The 7,471-nt window shown below is 41.8% G+C and overlaps 1 non-coding gene across 1 annotated transcript; it reads right to left on the reverse strand.

The window, feature by feature from the left end:
- Positions 1–6,442: 6,442 nt before the first annotated feature.
- Positions 6,443–6,562, reverse strand: LOC136882492 (U5 spliceosomal RNA). The gene has a single exon (XR_010861195.2). It is a non-coding gene; the product is annotated as a U5 spliceosomal RNA (small nuclear RNA).
- Between the last annotated feature and the right edge of the window lie 909 nt (positions 6,563–7,471).

Here is a 7,471-nt window from a genome sequence, read left to right on the forward strand (position 1 = left end):
CCAGGTTTCTTTCTATAACACTGCATTGGATTGTGTCCTTCCGTCTCAATCGTGGTCGTCCACAGCCTCTCCTTCCTTGCATTTGCATTTCCATCACCATTTTTGGCATTCTTTCATCACTCATTTGCTTTATGTGCCCAAACCATCTTAGTTGGCTCTTCTCTATTCTATCATTCATATTTTCCACTCCAATTTCTTCCCGGATTTTCTCATTCCTTATTTTATCTCTTCTACTCTTCTGTATCATACTCCTCAAGAACTTCATTTCATCTGCCTGTATTCGACTCTCATCCTTTTTTGTCAGTGTCCAAGTTTCTGCTCCCTAAGTTGTTATGGGTATGCAATACATCTTGTACACAGCTTCCTTTGCTTCCATTGGCACATCTTTGTCCCATAACATGTTTCTTACACTATGATAGAAACAACTTCCAGCTTGAATCCTCTTACTAATCTCAGCATCCAGTCTAGCATTCTTCATTAATTAACTCCCCAGGTATTTGAACGTTTCCACTACTTCCAGGGGCTTGTCTGCAAGTCTAATCTGACCTTTCCCTTCTTTCTTAATGTACCAAGGTATCATGTCTACTCCTACTTGGTGATGATAACCACTCTCTGTTTTTTTTTTTTTTTTTTTTTAAATCACAAAATGAAGTACAGTAATATCCTTTTATTTGCAAACTTAGGTATCATTCCAGCCCCACAAGAAAAAGGAAGGGTAATGATTCTCTTAAGACTGATTTTCTGTGAAGTAATTGTAATTTTACTGATTACTTCCTGAAAAATGTAACTTGTAATTGTAATTGAGTAAAATATTTCTGAGGTAACTGTAATTCAGCCCAGTTGCATTTTTGTTGTACTTTCCCTGTCACTGGCTTCTAGTCAGACAATATTTGAGGAGAGAGACTTAAGAGTCAGAAAAATACAATCTGACTTTTCTCCTCTGAAGGTTCTAGTGGCACATTTCTGGGTGATGTGTCTGTTAGTATCACAATTGTACTATGAAGAGGGCAACTTGTTCCACCTGAACAAAGAGTCTGCATATACTCCTGAATTGGTTCTAATATGATTTAATCTTGGCCATATCTGAAAACTGTTGTTGTTACTGATGGTATGTCACAAAATTCTGGATGAGAAAATAATTTCCAGTCATAATCAGGAGTTGGGTTTTCACTAGGAAAGCGTGGAGAATCCTGTTTGCCTGCATCCGCAGGCCTGTGTACGAAACAAGTGACAGTGTTGGTTTTTAGCTTTTGTCAGAAAAGCTCCTAGTTAAGTCTTAAATTTGGAGCAGGTGCTGTGATGTCATAAGAAGAAAAGCATACTCTGTGAACGATCGCCATCGGCTGCTACTCGTTTCGGAGAATACGCTTTTCTCCTGCAATTCTTCTTAAAGTCTGTTGGCTCTGTGGAGATGTCGCTGATGACTGATCAAGCCAATCTTCACATGGAACTTCTGGCCACACAGGTCACATCTAAAGGTGGGTGGAGGACGCAGTTGGATCTGACGTATTTTCCACTTTTCGCGGGTTTCTATTTCTTGTCTGCAACGTGCCTGCCCAAACAGTGAGACATCATCTGCAGTAGCTTTGTGCCAGAGAACAAAGTTTTGTGCAGCTGTTGCCCAGGTGTTAGCATTTATGTTGGTGCTATTCATAGTCTTATTAAGCTGGTCTTTATAACGTTTTAGTAATAATGCTACTTACTTTACGTCCCACTAACTACTTGAACGGTTTTCGGAGATGCCGAGGTGCTGGAATTTTGTCACACAGGAGTTCTCTTAACTGCCATTACCTGCCAGTAAATCTACCGACATGACGCTGATATATTTGAGCGCCTTCAAATACCACCGGACTGAGCCAGAATCGAACATGCCAAATTGGGGTGAGAAGGCCAGCGCCTCAACCGTCTGAGCCACTCAGCCCAGCTATAATGTTTCAAAGGAGCACCCTGCAGCCTTTTGCCATGACCAGTCTCACCGCAGAGAAGCTGTTTAGCCAGTCTGCTATCGTTCATACGCTGGATGTGACCAACACATCTAAGCCGATGAGTGATGATGAAGGCTTCTACGCTGTTCATATGTACCTTGTCAAGAACTACCACATTGCTTATGTAATCATTCCATTTGATGTTGACAATGGATCTAAGTTTCTGCTAATGGAAACCTTCCAGTTTCTTAATGTCATGACGGTAAAATGTCCAGGTTTCACATCTATGTAATGACCACAGTTCGGTACACCATTAGTTTGGTATATATTTTGACATCCTCTCTCGGTAGAAGAGGCAGTCTTAAGCTGCATGGGCTGAGCTTATTCTATTTTCCACATCCTTTTCCGAGTTGTAACATGTATTTAGAATACTACCGAGGTAGGTGTTCCTGCTACGGTAATATTTAGTTCAGGGACAATACCACCCGATGCCGGCTGTGCAAGTACTTTAGTCTTGTGGTTGTAGATGGTCAGACCAAACTGTTCATAAGCTTCCTTAAAACATTTGATGGACGTTTGAAGCTCCTCAGGTATATGGGCAAGTGTTGCATTGTCATCAACATATTGAAGATCCATTATCCGAGTATTATGAATCATTATCTGAGAACGGAGCCTGGTTTGGTTGAACAGTCCGCCACCATACCGAAACTTAATATCCACACCTACATGTTCATTAGTAGAAGTCTCATGAAGCATGGCTGCCAAGTACAGGGCAAAAACAGTGGGGGAAAGCACGCAGTCTTGTGTAGGCCCATTTGTGATAGGGAACTCGTCCAACCATTCCATCATGAAGAGCCTGGATTAAGCCTACAAAACAGTCAGGACAGCCAAAGCACCGTAATACCATCCACATAGCTTCTCTAGGAACAGAATCAAAGGCCTTTTCCAGATTTAAAATACTAAAGAAGCAAGATTTGTTACTCTCCACATTTCTCTTGGATTTGTCTAGCACAAAAGATCATGTCAGTGGTACCTCTTGAAGTATGAAACCCACATTGAGACTCAGACAGTACCATTTCAGTCTGAAGATGGTTCAACAAAATCCTTCCCAGAACTTTTCCTGCTATGGATAGTAGGGAAATGTCACGATAATTGCCACAGATACCTTGCTCATCTTTCTTGAAAATGCTTACTACAGTGGCATTTTTCATGTCGGCAGGCACCTTCTGTATTTCCCAAATTACAAGAATTAGGGAGAAAATCCTGGTCTTCAAAGATAGTCCTCCACTTTGAATAAGTTCCAGAGGGATGTTATCTGGCCTGGGAGATTTTCTTGGTTTCATACTTTTGAGGGCTTTGGTGAATTCATGGAAGGTTGGTTGGACTGCCATCCACAGTCGCAGAGGATGTTGTGGCACATGTTGGAGGAAGTCTTTGGCAGGAGTTGAGCTTAGATTTAAAAGTAGGCTGATGTGTTCTTTCCAGAGTCTTAATATGTCTTGTTTGTCTGCAAGGATGGTGTTATTGTCGATGGCTTTCAGCGCACCTGATGAAGAGCGAGAGGACTCGAAAAGTTCCTTTTTTTTTTTTTTTGTCATAGAAATTTTGACATAATTGATCATGTGAAGAATGGAATGTTGAATGTGTGTATTTTAGGTACAGTGTCTTTAATAAAACTATTCTCTTGTACCCTACTGTTTTTTCTCCTATCTTCTGTTGTCCTATAGGTCATTTTCCATTTACCATGGTTAAGCTATAACGTGGAGTAAAGCAGCCACGTTAATGAGCTTTTACTGTATTTCCTTTCCCCCAACTTCCCGTGGATTTAAATGTATTGTATGTTTGTTCATTTTTATGTAGCTTAATTTAGCATAGTGTAATTTATAGTGTAGTGTTTAGTGCACGTCACAATTCTTCTTTAATAATAATAATAATGCAAGACTCGTGTGATGATTATACTTGGTTCACTGAAGTGCCCGCTACCCTCTGCCCACTGTGATAAACAAACATTAGCGCCACCTCACCCAATTGCAATCGTATTATGAATAAGTCAGTGGTGTATCCTGGATTCGCCACCGAGGCATGCAACAAGTAACCATGCAGTAGCACAATGCCTTAAGTAAATTCCAGTTCTACTCAACCTAATTGCATGTAGGTGAACTCCACGCTGCGATTCTATGCTAGGATAATATCATGTATCCCCAGGTAAATCCTCCTATACTCATCTTGAACAGAAATGAAGTTTCTTCCTTTCTTCTTTTCACTGGTGATCAAATGTCTCTTCTGTTCTCTTTCAGACATTAGCAAATCCACTGTTTCGCATTATTGACAATTTAGTTTCTAATGAATTCACTTTGCTGGTGCAAAATGCAATGTCTAAGGTCTTGGATTCAAGGACGTTAGGCCTATATGTGACATCAATCAATGAAAACATTTCATTAAAAATAATCAGAAGAAAATTGAACTGAAATTCTGTTAACTTCACAAGAAAGCCGCTTGCCTCATTGGTTGTAATATTATCCCAGTTCCCAGGTTCCTCCAGAATATTTTCGTAAAGCTCTTGGAGAGGAGCATGATATTCCTCGATGGTCTGTACTAGTCGGCTGGAATAGTTCCACTTTGTTGGAGAGAGCTTACGAAACCTTTCTTGAGGACACTGTCCAGCAAGTTAGTTCTCTTAGAAGAACTGCTAAAAAATGTTGCAAAACCACTCATTGTTGCAAAGAACATACAACATACTTTTGTGCATGAGAAAGAATTAAATTAAGTTTGTGTGCATAGCAGCGGGTGAATACAGCGTGAGGAACCACTTCTTTTAATTTAGCTTGCACACCATTCAGCTGACCTGCAAGCAACGCCGCTCCATCAAAAGTCTGCGCAACTACTGTTTCACGGCAGTCAGAGTTATCTGACACACAATTGCAAGTCTAACTAATGCATCCGCTGTCCTAGCAGAACTCACATTATAGGAACCAAGCAATCTTTCAACAACATGAACGTATCTGAGAGCCAAGCAGTTTTACTGTAAGTTTCTGGATTGAATGTGAGAACATAATTCTTGTTTTCTGTTTTTTTTATTTTTATTTTATTTAAATGATAAATTTTCATCAAACGAACGGGTTGTAAAAGGCTTTTCAGAGGCCCTTCCTTTCTTTTGTTCTTAATCCATTTACCATCTAGCGTTGGCTTTTCCCTCAAATTCAGCGAAGGATCCCACCTCTACTGCCTCAAGGGCAGTGCGAGACATTCAGTGGGGGATACAACTGTAAAGGAGGAGTAGTACCTCGCCCAGGCGGCCTCACCTGGTATGCTGAACAGGGGCCTTGTGGGGGGAATGAAGCGGCCGTAGCCTAAAGTTAGGTTCCATCCCGGCGTTTGCCGGCAGGAGAAGTGGGGACAACACACAAAACTACTTCAAGGATGGCTGAGATGGGAATCAAACTCAGTTGACCTCCTGGGGCTGAGTGGACCCTGTTCCAGTCCTTGTACCACTTTTCGAATTTCGTGTCAGAGCCGGGAATCAAACCACCCAGGCCTCCGTGGGTGGCAGCTAATCACACTAACCACTACACGACAGACTCATCCATCGTTAATACATAAAACATCGAACACGAGGAATAGCACAGAAACAACACATAATTAATGAGTCCACTAATCAACAAAACACACATGAATGAATTCCCTAAGTCGGTCACTACTCAAGCACTGGAAGTAAATCACCCCAGTGACAGTGGTCACTTTTGTCATGTTGGGTTCTTGCTAAGGGTAATCAGTGGTTCCCGCTCGCTGTAAGCTTGGACATGCCGACTTTCTTCAATTTGTTAACAGATGGCAGAGGGTAGCACATGGATGGTGACCAAATTTCAATTGCAGCGACATCATTCGGAGGGTTTCAGAACTAAGTCTGCCACTGAATGCAATTTAAAGATTGAATGTGTTACATCCTTAACTTCTCCATATGCTTTCTCTTTCTGTCTGCAGTGGATTAGTTGGCGACACTACACCAGCACCACACGTAGTCAAGCAACAGAACTAGTGCAGTTGTGCTGAAATTTTGAACTTCTGAGGAATAAAATTGTCAATACTTGACTTGAAACAACTTCATACAGTTCTTCGTCTTATCGTAACGCATGCAATGAATGCCTTGCCATGCATGCTAGGAGAATACGCCCCTGATTCTCGGTATCTGATCCCGATCACCTTCACAATCTCAAATATCTTGGTCCAATCAACATTATCAAATGCCTTTTCAAGATCTACGAACGCCATGTACGTGAGCTTGTCCTTAATTCCATCCTCTACTATCGGACGTAAAGCCAGGATTGCTTCACGTATTCGAGCATTTCGTATGAAGCTAACTTTTATTTCCATTCTTCTCTCAGTAACAATGAATACGTGTTAAACTTCGCAGGCGTGAGCGGTGCGGCAGTTTTTACACTTGTCTTCACCGGCTATCTGCGGTAATTTTTCAACATTTACTATCCGAACGAGATTACTTTGTTTGAATTCATTTGTTGGCTTTACACTGTGGTAAAGCCGTCACAAAAATTAGTTATAGACTCATCAAGTGTCCCCCTCCACGGAAATCTTTAGTAAAAGGCGAAAGATTTATGCGATTTGAAGGGAGACCAGAGTGCCGACTAATTTGTCGTCTAGATATTTCAATGTTTGTAATTGCTGGATATCCGAGAGTACAGTAGTGTTTCTTCCCATCAATAATTTATTTCGTTAAGTTTATGATTTAAATAATCACACTGTCATCTATAAAATAATATATGTCTTCAAACAAATTGACTTTAAATATTGTTGTGTGCCAAAAAATTTCCCAATTTGAATATAGATATGTTTCTCCTGAATATGTATATTCGAGATTGTTTAATACATCCCAGCAGATAGCGTCGCGCTTCATGTTTGTGCTGCTATCTACCTACACTGAGAGAAACAAGTGCTGTGAAATCACGAGACGGCGGTGTGTGAAATATCTTACTTTGGCTATTTATATTGTGTGTTTCTCATGAATTTTAGAATGTTTTCATTGTCACTTACTAGAAAGTTGGTGTTCATGTCCTCTACTACTACTACTACAGCACGTATTATGCATGCGTAGCGTAGCGTAAGTAATTTAATTCCCTCTCACACGAGGAGAGGTGTATGCCTATGCATACTATTATGCATGCATGCATGCACTTCATGGGGACTTTTTTTCTTTTTCTCATTCCTGTTTTATGCTCTGAGCCGAGAAGACGCCAGAGAGCCCAGCCACCGAGCAAGCACCCTGCCAGCCGCTAGCTCGACCTCGACTCCCGTCAACTCGCCTGACTGCGGTACTCTAGTATCGCATCCAGCCGCCAGGAGCGCTTCGCCGTACTGCCTGCCTGTGCGAGCCCCGGCTCGCTCGCCGCCAACTACCCCGAGCGTCGCCCGGCAACGGCCGCCATCTTGGGATTTACTCCCAGGTCCGACCATCTGGATACCGTCCTGGAGCCACCGTTCCGCGGTCCCACATATCCACACCAGCTGCTCGGCCGCACGGAAGTCCAGCCATA

Source organism: Anabrus simplex, chromosome 10 (genome assembly GCF_040414725.1).
Source record: "Anabrus simplex isolate iqAnaSimp1 chromosome 10, ASM4041472v1, whole genome shotgun sequence".
Lineage (NCBI taxonomy): Eukaryota > Metazoa > Arthropoda > Insecta > Orthoptera > Tettigoniidae > Anabrus > Anabrus simplex.